At 34.4% G+C, this 14173-nt stretch overlaps 1 non-coding gene across 1 annotated transcript; it reads right to left on the bottom strand.

Moving 5' to 3' along the window:
* Positions 1-7148: 7148 nt before the first annotated feature.
* LOC128567109 (small nucleolar RNA SNORA42/SNORA80 family) lies at positions 7149-7284 on the bottom strand. The gene has a single exon (XR_008374772.1). It is a non-coding gene; the product is annotated as a small nucleolar RNA SNORA42/SNORA80 family (small nucleolar RNA).
* Positions 7285-14173: the final 6889 nt, after the last annotated feature.

The raw sequence follows: 14173 nt of genomic DNA, 5'->3' as shown, positions 1-14173 counted from the left end.
TATATAATTTATCTAAATTGTTGAAGAAAGTGTTTAATAATTCTTCTGTTTATTCACTAGATTATATTTGTAATGCTTTTAAAATTATATACAATACTATCAGAAAAAATCAACTGAAAGAAGTGAGATCACCTGGACAAAGCTTGGGTTCAATAGAAAATAACAGGGTAAAACCAGTCAGTTCTGGTAACACTCTGGAGACAGACACTATTTCCTAGTAAAAAGAATAAATATTTGAAGAAGATATAAATGGCCATATATTTAGTTGAAAGAACGATCATCATATTTATTTAAGAAATCTAACACCTTAGCTGTTTGTAGTAAAGAATCCAAGCTGTGCCCACCAAAGCAAATCCAAAGTGCCTATTCTTGTCTTAAGGATTTATAGAGTATACTACCCAGAAGTCCTTTTGCATTTCTCCAACTCCAAGAAAAAAGATTCCTAAAGCCAAGAGGCTAGGTAGAAAAGCTAGCAGAGTAACAAAAGGCATTCATCAAAAAGGATTGATTCTAAACATAGCTTGGTGTATCTGGCACTCAACTTGTATTTGGGCCCATGGCTGGGTCCTAAGACATCAGGAAAATCTGAGAAAGTAGTTCCTGGAATTCCAAAGTAGTGGAGCGCATGGGAGGACAGCTGCATTTATCCTCTAAGTTAGTGTATCATAAAAAGGAAACCATTTCCCCCTCTTCAGCACAATAATAAAAATCTGAAACTGGGATGACGTGTTTGCATTAATCACAGAGAGCATCCACTGAACAGGTGGTAAGTAAATGCACTTTCCTGGAAGCAAATTTGAAACCTCTGCTGAATCCCAGAGATTCCCCAAATCACACACAGGATTTGACAAGGAAGTTAGAGCCCCACAGGAATAAGTGAGGAAGAGCCCCTGAACAAGGGTCACAACAGCATAGCAACACATACTACCAGCTTAATGAAAATATTCATTCACATTTTTTAGCAATTTTCCAATTTTATTCGTTAATATTGTGGCTATATAAACAGAAATGTTCATTTTTACTTGATTAAATCACTAAGTCAAAACAACTAAGCCAGCTAAATAAAAAATAAATGTTAAAAAAATCAGAAACAAAATATATATATTTAAATTTACTGAGTTTTTCATCATTTAACTAGAGCCTATACATTCTATGAGTAAGGACAAATTAGGCAATGGCTAACTGCTCCTTTACAGGGCATAAAGATTATTATCACTGTGTTTATGGCTAAAGCTCCAAACCAACCAAAAATTGGGTGTGTATGTGTGTGCATTTGTTCATAGGAATATTGGTTTCATAATTCTTTACATGATCAAACTTGTATGTCTGAGTAAATATCAGCATCCCTAATGAAATTTTAAAACCCCACATATAAATACATAAACTATATATACATAAATGTATTACATAGATAGATAAAATATAACTAAACATATTATATTTGGAATAATTTACTAGAAGATCATTATTTGATGATATTATGGATGAGAAGAGGTTTTGCCTTATATTTTTGTGTAGACCTTCTTTGGAAGGAAGAAAGAGTCAAAGTTGAAAACCTCATATTTCTGTCTCTCTGGTTGTCCTTTGAGACTGAGGCAAAAGGAGGTGATACAAACAACATTTTTATTTTACCAAAGAAGAATTTACAAGCCTTATTTTGTAATCTGAAAAACTGGTAAGACACCAGTGTATAATAAAACAAGGATAATCATATTATGAAGGATTTTATGATATGTTATCTTTTGACTTTTTCTCTTAATTATTATGTGTACCAGGGTCCATGCACTGTGTGTGTGTATGTGTGTGTGTGTTTTGTTTTCCTTTTCATCATGGGGACCATCAGGAAGAATAACATCTGTACAACACAGTGCATACAAACACAAAGATACATATATAATATGTTTTCTCCCTTCTTGTCCCATGTGGAATAAGAGCTGTTCCTCAGAGATATTCTCTACCTGGTTTTCTCAATCCAGTGTAAAAAAAGGTAATTCTTCACCACACTGCTGAACTTAAAATCTGAGAATCTGCTGAATCGTGCTTTGTTCTTCTAGATGTTAGACCCACACAGTACTTCCAAAGGTATCTCCGGCTTGAAGCTTAAGATGATCTCACACTTACTGAATTATTATATCTATGGTTAAAATATACTTCAAATTTTATGTTTCTTTTTACTTTCTTCAGGTCTAGGATTTTAAATCACCTTAAATAATGAGTGATCCACATTTTATTCACACTCAAACTAAAGTAAGACTTACATTAAAGTGATAAAAAATTAGACTGGAGATGTTAGTAGAATTTTATTTCTGCTAATAACATGAGACTATATTAAGATATTTTGCAGGGAAAAAGATCCTTGTACAAAATATAGTTAAAATTTAAATCTCAAATAATTAGCCAGGTAGTTTGGTTTCATAATAACAAGTACCAGATTTGAATAACTTGAAATGTCTGTACATTTAAACTTTAATAATTTTTCATATTTATGTCAATGTAGGAGAATGATTGAAAAAAGGCTATTGAAAACTTAGTTACTTATAGCATATGTATAAACTTCACAGCTTTATAAAAAATATATAAATAAAATTTTCCTAAAAGATGAAGACTTGACCAGAAATTTATGATTAGATTCTCAAATTTTTCAAGATCACGTAGATTCAATATTTGCATTTTCTTGGTTTGTTCTTTCATTTCGACTTTCTTGATCCATTCTTTTTTTTTTAATTTATTTATTATCAAATCATAGCTGTGTACATTAATGTAATAATGGGGCACCATACACTGATTTTATATACTTTTCGACATATTTTCATCATACTGGTTAACATAGCCTTCCTGGCATTTTCTTAGTTATTGTGTTGAGACATTTACACTCTACATCCAGTTAGTTTCACATGTACCCTTGTAAGATGCACCGCAGGTGTAATCCCACCAATCACCCTCCCTCTGCCCATCCTTCTTTCTCTCCTCCCTTCCCTCTCCCCCTTACCCATATTCTTAGGTTATAACTGGGTTATAGCTTTCATAAGAAAGCCATAAATTAGTTTCATAGTAGGGCTGAGTACATTGGATACTTTTTCTTCCATTCTTGAGATACTTTGCTAAGAAGAATCTGTTCCAGCTCCATCCATGTAAACATGAAAAAGGTAAAGTCTCCATTTTTCTTTAAGATTGCATAATATTCCATGGTGTACATATACCACAATTCATTAATCTTGTGTGCAATTATAAGTCCTTCAGTTTAACAAATACAGAAAAAACTTGCCACCTAGCCTAATATTTTTGAATATTTGAGCAATAAGAGGCATTCATTAAGTAGAGAGGGTGGGAGGTCACAAACACATGCTTTTTTGTATTATGATTATCTGCTTCTTAAGATAAATCAAGTATAAGACATGATTTATATTTTATCCAACGATTGTTTTCTTAGAAAGTCCATCTAAATCCTGAAACAGTTATTAATATCTTCGTTTTTCCTGATTAGAAAAGAGTACATGTGCATTTTGAAAAGTTTGGGGCGGCGCCTGTGGCTCAGTGAGTAAGGGTGCCGGCCCCATATACCGAGGGTGGCGGGTTCAAACCCAGCTCCGGCCAAACTGCAACAAAAAAATAGCCGGGCGTTGTGGCGGGCGCCTGTAGTCCCAGCTGCTCAGGAGGCCGAGGCAAGAGAATCACATAAGCCCAAGAGCTGGAGGTTGCTGTGAGCCGTGTGACGCCACGGCACTCTACCGAGGGCAGTAAAGTGAGACTCTGTCTCTACAAAAAAAAAAAGAAAAGTTTGCAGCGTGAAAAATTATTATCTTAGGCTTTATGTTGTTATAAAGTTAAGGTTGCAAAAGTATTACAAGGTGTTAGAAGGTCTTTCATAATCTAGTCTAATATTGAAATTTATGGACTCAGATTTCACAGTTTTCAATCAAGTATGTTTCGTCCCAGTCTTATTACACTTCCAGGGAATGATTTTTTTTCTGACACCATTATTTTCCACCTTTTTATTCAGTGAATCATGGTTGCCATTATATCCTAGTCTATTGTAGAGTGTCTCATACAAAGGAAAATTTTGGTCTGTCATAGAAAATTTACTTCATAAATATCTGTGAAATGACTAAAAGTAACATAATGCTCCTGAAGAGTCTCCTATCTCCCAAAGTAAAGTAGATCTCAGATGTTATTATACAATGTTACTTCCCTTAAATCCCCATTACAGAACTTATTATGTTTTATTATAATCATGATGTTCTTTTTCAATCTCTAATAATAATTTGAGTTATTTAATTCAAGGACTATAAGAGATGGCAAAGTCATGAGTTAGTGAGTTAAGTAGAGTGAGGATAGGGAACACTTGATGAAATCTAGAGATAGTAAATAAAACTGGCGTGATTTGGTGAGTAGTTAGATATACAGAAAATCATCTAGGAGAATTTCCTGGCTTTTATCCTTCCGTGACCATCATTGACAAAGAAAATTTAGGAAGATAACCATGGTTGCAGTAATAAAATCACCACATCAATTAGGTAAATAATAGGTTTGAAGCTCATATTAGGTATTTGTATTTGTGTTTGAAATTCAATAGAGGAATGTTGATTAGGAATTAATATTCATCTAAAGTGCAGTTGATAGCTGAAGCCATAAAATTAAAAAAAGGGCAGTAGGGAGCAAGTAGCCTGAGATTACAAATGATCCCTGAATACTAACACCATTTGAAAGACAGGAATAAGATGACTAAAGGAAGAAGGATTTACCAAAAAAGCCATTCTTTTATTTATTTATTTATTTAATTTTTTTTTTTTTTTTTTAGATAGTTTCACTGTGTCGCCCTTGCTAGAGTGCTATTGCATCATAGCTCACAAAAACCTCAAACTCTTGGGCATAAAGCGATTCTCTCGCGTCAGCCTCCCAAGTAGCTAGGACTACATACCCCACCACAACGCCCAGCTACTTTTTTTGTTGAAATTGTCTTTGTTTAGCAGGCCTGAGCCATGTTCCAACCTGCCTGCCTTGGTGTATGTCACAGGTGCCCTAACCACTGAGCTATGGTCACTGAGCCCAAAGAAGCAAATTTTATATAAATATTTTTTAAAATTTGAAACCAGGTAATCTTTTATGGGAGTTGATTTTGTCTTTGTGAGAGATTAGTCTAAGCAACTGGAAATTCAACCCTGCTGTGTAGAGAAAAGTAGAAAACCTGTGACCAGTATCGCTGACTGCAAGAGGTCTCTCTTATCACCAAACATTCAGATTGCTGTCTTTTACAAACAAAATTTTCCTCACTCTTGCACAAAGAAAATAAGCCAGATTTTCCAACCAGGGATGGCAGCAAGCTCAAAGTGCTCAGTGTTCAACATCTCTGTTAATGTATGTGTTTTTATCAGGGATGATGTACAACAGTCTCTAAATAATCCCTTAAGAATTATAAAGAAAAAGGCAAGTGGTCCATCTCACAATGGTTAAATATAGGACAATCACAATGAGAGCTCATGCACAGAAAGGAGACCAGGAAACACACAATAGCAATCCTAGTTCTAAGACCCTGCAAGGAAGATGATGCGAGGGCCCCTACTCTGGAGAAGCTGGACGCTTTCTGACTATAGCCAATTCCTGGGAAGGGTGGTTCTCATTTCATTTTTGGGGGACGGTCTTCATCTCCTATTACTCTCCTTGATGACCACAACTGAATTGAATGTTGGGGATTGTACCCTCACGGAGAACCAAACATCCTTTTGGCTATTGAATGCTGAAGGCCCAATAATCGCTTTACTGTAAAAATTCACAATCTTTTAGCTTGGGCTAGTGCTCTTTTGATGGAATGATTGTCTAAAACACTTTTTTCACTTCTTATCTACTTAATTCAAGGCAGGTCTTGTAACAATTACTACATCCTGATTTTTATTGATATGCTTAATACATTTGCTATCAGTTTCTTGCATTTTCCCCTTACTGTTCTGCAAACTCTCATTCTCATGCTCCCAAAATAATTGTGGGTATTTATGTCCTGTTTAGCTTTGGGGGGCGAGGCATGGCCTTTGTCTTTGTACCTAGAACCACTTTGTCCACATGAAAAGATTTGCTTTATACGTTACCGCTAAGATTCTATTTTCCAACCTCTTTCCTTAGATCAACATTCTTTACCTTAAAAATTTTGATGGGGAATTATGTGACTAATGGTTCCACCACTGCATAGATGTGCTAGATGCCTTTATTTCTAGATTTCTACATCAGCTTCCTTGTCACCCTAAGCAAACGGTACATATTTTACATTTTGCTTGGCAATATCATATATCTGCATAGAAATTTTTTTATACCAATCACCTCAGGCCTATTAGGCTATAGTTTAAAAACAATTAGAGTCTTCTGACAACAATAACTCAAATTATGGGCAACAAATCATTTGTGTAAGTCAAGGGGTTTCCTACTTTTCATTATAAACAAAATTAAAGAAGGAGCAAGCAACTTAAGTTACCAGGTAATAGATCATTTAAAATGATGTTTAAAGACAGGTCACTACATATTTTATGGAAAATATTCAAAAGTATTTCATAGCATGCTAATTTATAGTCAAACCTTCCTTCTAAATGAGAATATAACTTCAGAGAGAGGAACAAAGTCAATCTAGGTCCACAGTGTAACTGTTACTAATGTGAACGTAACTCATGAAATTGATTAAGTAACATGACTACCTGAATACACTCCAAATTATATACTAATTGTGGATGCTACGAAGCATATCAAATAGTAACATTATTTTTGCTTGGAAGAATGTTCACAAATTTAACCTTGAAAAAATTAATACCTTCATAGTCTTCTATCGTCCATTTTACCTTCTAGAATAGGTTAATAATGCTAAAAATTAATAGCGATGGGAATTTTAATGTATATTTCCAGTCTTGTTCCTATTTCATTTGCATTTATACACTGAGCTTGAATAAAGATCAATGATACCTGAAGATAAATAGCGTCTTTATATGTGGCATTATAAACCTAGCCTCTTGATGAACTAACCTGGTAGGGAAAAAATGTGCCTTGGTAAAATCACCCAAAATAATGTCATGCAATGATTATGCTAATTATTATTTGTTTATAATGTCTGCTAGGTGCCTACCAGTACTCAAATGTCATTTATAACACACTTTCTTTTTTTTTTTTTTTTCCTCTGTGCAACCCACTTCAGTGCCAGCAGCCTATGGACACGGAGGCCAGGCAATGGTTCAGGGCCACAGTTTGCTCTGGCATGGGGCACTATGAGAGGCCCAGGGGAACGGGCCTGCCATAAATCCAAACCCATGCATTATAACACACTTTCAAAAATCACCTAATGAAGACACTTTACCTTTTCATAGTTGTTTGACTTTCAACGCTGCTTCTCATAGGTAATTTTCTCTACACTCATAAGAGTCTCATGAGATGTACGGACATTTAGCTACATTACTTATCTGAATGGTGATAAGGCTGAAGTACAATGAAATCCCAAAGATGATCCAAGGCCATTCAGGTGTTTGAAAGAAAATATTCTCCTCTTGCAACTTTGTTCTTTATGATAGATTAAACTTTTTTTAAATATAGGCTTACTCAATAAGCCAAAATACAGTTGTAAAAAAAATATATATATATGTGTGAAACATATACACACTTATGACTGCACTAAATTTTTGTCATTAACTTGTGACTCTACTATTGATGATACATTAGTTAAATATTACTGCATTAGAAAACTCCTACTTTACCCCAATACTCTGGTTGAAAACAACACACACTTACCATCTTACAGTTCCTCAAGAACAGAAATGTGATCTTCGCATTTCTCCAAAACTTAGTTTGGTCCCTTTAGCTGAAGGACTCTCAAGAGGTGGTAGTCAAGTTGTTGGGTCTTCAATTAAATACAATGCCGAGTAATATAATCACTTAATGGTGGATTAATCAGGCATATATCACTAGATCAAATGATACAAAGTAACATTTACCCAAAATGCCTCTTGATATAATACTCTGAGCATAATTTCTGTAGTATTTCTTTTTTTTTTTTGTAGAGACAGAGTCTCTACAAAAGAGAGACTCTTTTTGTTATTTTTTTAATTTTCTGACTTTTAAAAACTCTTTACCTATTTCAAGCTCTAACTATATTGTGTACTCAAGCAGTTCACTGCTTTTAACTCTACATGTATTCTACTATAAGCATCTAAAATCATTTTTAATCCATTCTTCTAGTGATGGACAACTAGGTTGCCTTCAATTTTCAATTGATATAGAAAAATCTGTGATGTGTGGGAGTTTCAAAGATTGGGATCCCTGAATTATAAGATGCAATATATACGTTATTTCTAAATATTAACAAACTATTTTTCCAAAATAGATATAACAACAATCTCTTGTTGGTTTTAAAGTTGCTGATATGGGGGAGTGGGGTGGGGGTGGGAGGGTGAGGAGGGGAGCAAAAAAAAAAAATTGCTGATATCTTCTTATATGTCAACCTTGTCTATAATGTACTACATTATACTGATACGTGATTTCTATATTTATATCAATTAACTTTAAACTTTTAAAGTAAATGTGGACTTTCTTTAGGTAACATTTCTTTTTTTAAGTTACAAAGCATTATTCTGTACTTTTTTCATTTTAAATTATTAGTATTTACAATAATACCTTAAATAATTCGGAATACTCATTTATATGCAATGAAAGTTAGGGATTCAAATTCAGATATTTTCATCACCATCCCAGAAACTCAACAGATTTCAAATAAAAAGTACCATAGGACTTATCAACACAAACTAAAAATGGATATATTTTAGCAAAATGTTAATTAAAAGATCAATGAGGGGCTGGCGCTGTGGCTCATGCCTGTAATCCTAGCACTCTGGAAGGCTGAGGAGGGTGGATTGCCTGTGTTCACAGGTTTGAGACCAGGCTGAGCCACAGAGCAAGATCTTGTCTCTAAAAAAAAAATAATTGGGTGCTGTGGCAGGCATCTGTAGACCTAACTACTTGGGAGATTGAGGACAAAGACTCGCTTGAGCCCAAAAGTTTGAGGTTGCTGTGAGCAATGAAGCCACAGCACTCTACCGAGTGTGGCAGAGTGAGACTGTCTCAAAAAAAGAAAAGAAAAAAAAATAAATAACTATAGCTTGCAGCTGGCTATTGTGCTCATCTGTGCTGGCGGATGTCACAAAAATTATACCTGGTCCTATGTTTGCTTAACAGCATTCATGAGTGTTTGTGTACTTAATGTTTGACCCAAGACCGCTTTTAGACAAGCATTAATAGCTAACCAGGGGCCCCAGTTGGTAGATCATGGTAGAACTTGGAAACAATGACATAAGATAAAAATTAAATATTATAACAAGAATAAATATTTAATAAGAAGAAAAGTTACTCAGCTTCGATATGGTTTACACATAGAATATCTAATGATAATTAAAAATCTATTGAAACAAAAAATAGTATTACCAGACATAAAATAAATTTATAAAACCATCAGCTTTATTTATGTTAACAAAAGGCAGCAGTGGTGATAAAAAAATCCTTGGCAAATTAGAGGAGAAATTAAGAAATACACATATGTAATTACTTAGAGTTAGTCAATCCACCATATATTAATACATATGTACTTCAAAACAATATATTTTGTATTGTAAATACATATAATTTTATCTTTCATTTAAAAAATAATAATGACCTATATGAAAAAATTCACTTTTAAAGCACCATATTTAAATTCATTTCTGTTTTAATATTACCTTCATTTTTAAGAACATTGGAGATTTTTAACAGTTCTTATTTTATTTAACCATTTTAATCTTTCATACTTCATTTCACTGTAGTTTGAGTATCACAACTATATGGTAAGTTTAAAAATTTAACAAACGTCTATATCTTTGTTTTCTTTATCTCTAAATTCACCAATTTGCCAAATTTTAGACATAAAGATATACTGCACATTTGTGGTCAGTATAACCATAAGGCCATTCCATTTGTACTTTCTTCCCCTCTTGTGTCATTTTCCACACTAGTTAGCCCTTTCAAATAGCTCCTACAGATACGCATTGGATTCATTCTGTAGATACTTTAACATTCCTTTTGCTTGTGTGAGGGAAGCAGATCCAAAAATACTGGAATAAATGTGCCCTGTGTTGTCTCTTATTTTCAGCTTTTAAGGGAGTAACAACTTTTATGAAAGCAATAATAATTGTTGCTTCATTTATGCAACAGATTATTTTTAGGAATTGCCGGAAGAACTATTGTCAAGTTACTTGTTCAACGTCATCACATCTTGTGTGAAATTTGTGTATAGTGATACATTTTTTAAAAGATTTTTTAACATATTATGGATATCAATTTACAGCTATGAAGTATGGAATATATTTGAAAGATGTTTTAATTAATACTATTTGTTGTGTTAATGTAGGCAGCACATTTTAACTGAAAATCTATTTGCAAAGTTCTGACCTAAAAAGAGACCCCTTAAAATTATTTACTATGGATTTCTTACAGAATTAAACACTCTTCTTTTCTGCCCTTGCCATCAATTTCTTTTCAGATTAGATTCAAAAATTTTATCTTGATTCTTTAAGGTTTGAATGAGGTAGATAGCTAGTTCCACCCTTTATTAAATTCTGCTTTTTACACGGCAGATCTTTTAAAAACAAACAAACACACAATTGTAGATATTTTTAAGTAATAAAAGTAGATGAATAATTCTTCTATTAAAATCTAATTTTATAACTTCATAGAAGCTTGCATAATTGTGACTTCTTACACTGTCTGATACGAAAGTATTCTGCTTTGTCATAAGAAACTGCATAACATTTCCTTACACCTTTTTTTTTTCCTTACTATTTGGGATTCATTGAGGGTACAAAGAATTAAGTTACACTGATTGAATTTGTTAATTAAAATCCCTCTTATAATTGTGTCCTGCCCCCAGAGGTGTGCCATACACTGGGACACCCATCCCCCCTCTCCCTGCTTCTTCACTCCTCTGCCAACCTTTTTTTTTTTTTTTTTGTAGAGACAGAGTCTCACTTTATGGCCCTCGGTAGAGTGCCGTGGCCTCACACAGCTCACAGCAACCTCCAACTCCTGGGCTTAAGCGATTCTCTTGCCTCAGCCTCCCGAGTAGCTGGGACTACAGGCGCCCGCCACAACGCCCGGCTATTTTTTGGTTGCAGTTTGGCCGGGGCCGGGTTTGAACCCGCCACCCTCGGTATATGGGGCCGGCGCCTTACCGACTGAGCCACAGGCGCTGCCCAGCCAACCCTTTTTATTAACTCATCTAAGTACATCGGATTCTTGCTTCTCCATTCTTGTGATACTTTACTAAGAAGAATGTGTTCCACCTTAATCCAGCTGAATACAGATGCTGTAAAGCCTCCATCTTTTTTAATGGCTGAATAGCATTCCATGGTGTACATATACCACAGCTTGTTAATCCTTTCCTGGGTTGGTGGGCATTTAGGCTGTTTCCACATTTCAGCAATTGTAAATTGACCTGCGATAAACAATCTAGTGCAAATGTCCTTGTGACCTTACACCTCAGTAATTTAATTTTAGCATAGCATTTTATGGATTTCAAAGTGCTTTAAACATACATCATTTCATTTTATAAATTATAAATTATCATTTCCTAAAACAACCTTAAATCTTCGGGAGGATTCCAAATCATTTTGACTAAAGTAAAACTGTGCTCCTTTAACTATATTTGTGCTCCTTTAGAGTCAGACTGACTCCATCAGGTGCTCTATATGAATACATATATTCTTGTCCTGTGGAGATCAAATGAAAAGTGAGAGCCACATCTTCATTAAAGCTCTCTATCATGTGCCCTAGATTACATAAAAGTGAGAGTCCATAAAATGCTACTACGATAACTCAAAATAATCAAATTGCATTCACAAAATCAAATAATTCCTTATGACCTGCACAAACATGTAATTGGAGGGGTAAAAGGACTTGAAGGCCCTTATTGAAAAATTATTAAGAATTTCAAGATAGTGACAACAAAACATTAAGTCGAGCATGCTATGGTTCCCTATGTGACTGCATAGCTCACAAACCCATGAAGCTGGTCTTCCTCACAACAGTGGATATGCCATAAATTAACAGTAATTAATAAAGGAAATGTAAAAACCACTCTCTGCCAGGCACATTGTTTGGCCCTTCTGCTTTGTATACATTTTAACTTCCAGAAAACTGGAATTGTGAGGACTACTGTTGTCCCATTCTAGGGAGGAAAATACATAGGCTAGAATTTTGCAAATTCACCCCGTCTTCTGAAATGTAAAATGTTTCTGGCCTTTTATTTTACCAGAGAGGAATTTTTAATTAATTATTGCATGGCTTGGTGCCTGTAGTTTAGCGGCCTGATGCCAGCCACATACACTGGATCTGACAGATCAAACCCAGCCCGGGCCTGCCAGACCACAATGACATCTACAATCAAAAAATAGCTGGGCGTTGTAGCGGGCATCTCTAGACCCAGCTACTTGGGTGGCTGAGGCAATCACTTAAGCCCAGGAGTTGGATGGCCTGTGATACCACCATACTCTACCCAGGGCGAAATAGTGAGACTCTGTCTAAAAAAAAAAAAAAAAAAAAAGTATATATATATATCAAATTATCATGGGCTAGAACTTAAAAGCACATAATCAAATCATAAAATTTCAACACTACACTAAGTTCAACTGAGAGGAAGATTTCTCTAGTTGAGCTTTCTACTCTGAGTATCAGGCTTGAGTTTATGGTATTCTTACATGATTCTTTGTCATCATTTTGGATATTTCCACAAGGTGGAACATTTTTCTTTTGCTTTCAAGCTTGAAGATTCTTTTGCTCTGTCTTTAGGTAGCACATGGTTAGACATACACTATGTAAATATTTTTTTTTTTAAATCTCTGAACCCAGGGCTTGGATGTGGGCCCAGTTTTCACTTCTTTCACATCTTTATTTTCATTTTTATATATTTTTTAGAGGTGAGGTCTCACTCTATCTGTTGCCCAGGCTGAAGTCCAGTGGCCAGAACATAGCTCATGGCAGCTTTAAATTCCCAAGCTCAAGAGATTTGTTTACTTCAGCCTTCACAGGTGCACACCACCACAGCTGGCTAATTAAAAAAAAAAGGTACAAGTGAGTTCTTGCTATGTTGCTCGGGCTGGTCTCAAACTTGTGGCATCAAGTCTTCCAAGGAGCTGGGATTACAGGTGTGAGCAGCCACTGCTGGCCCACATCTCCTACAAAGGCTTCTGAATTCTAGTGACAAAAGAAAAAGTGTTCTAAATAAGAAAGATGTTTCAATGTGAAGAAGACCTTACTTACACAAGTGTTGTCCAAATGGAGTCATTAGACCTGGTATAGAAACCTCAGTGTTAACACTTGTTTTACTTTTCAGCTTCATTTAAGCAATCAAATCATCTACACATCTACTACTCATTTTTGCTCATTACATACTAGGAAGCCATTATTCTTACCTATGATAAAACATGTTGCCAATCCCAGGGTCAGATTTTTAAATTATTTTTTGTAATCTGGATACTAAGTATCTGAAAAATCATTGTAAAGTTTTTATTTCAGTGAAGATTTAAATGAATGTTTATGCATACATTTTAGTCTTCCTAAGAATTATCTCACTGAATAAAATCTCAAAAAAGAAATTTGTGCTGAAAGTTTACTTACTTTACTATAGTAAACTTTAAACTATATTCTTGAGTATAAGAAGATTAAAGTTTTTTTAGGTGATTAAAAAATATATGACATAAGCTTAAACATCATCCCAATTACAATAAACAAAATTTTATTGTTAAAATTTTAGTCTTAAATTTTGGGCACATATGTATTTAGTCTTATCTCCCTGTCTCTCTCTCTCTCATCTGTCTGCTTGTGCAGGTATTATTGTATTTGAAATGTTTATTATGTTAATACTTTACATAAAGTTGTATATTGTGCTTTTAACAATTTAGCATTAGCTTTTCTTAGGACAATAAAAATATTCCTAAATAATAATTTTTAATATCTTTGCACTATTCCAGGAAAGGAATATACTGTCTATATTATAGACAGTGAAAGGATTATACTGTCTTTCTACCACTTAACCATTTACTCATCATTAAGATTTAATTTCATGATTGTGCTCATATAAGTAATGCTGTGATTAATATAATTTATGACTGTTTATGTCAAATTTTAA

Source organism: Nycticebus coucang, chromosome 15, assembly GCF_027406575.1.
Source record: "Nycticebus coucang isolate mNycCou1 chromosome 15, mNycCou1.pri, whole genome shotgun sequence".
Taxonomy (NCBI): Eukaryota; Metazoa; Chordata; class Mammalia; order Primates; family Lorisidae; genus Nycticebus; species Nycticebus coucang.
Note: the sequence above shows the minus strand (reverse complement) of the source record. Positions and strands in the feature narration are given on the sequence as shown.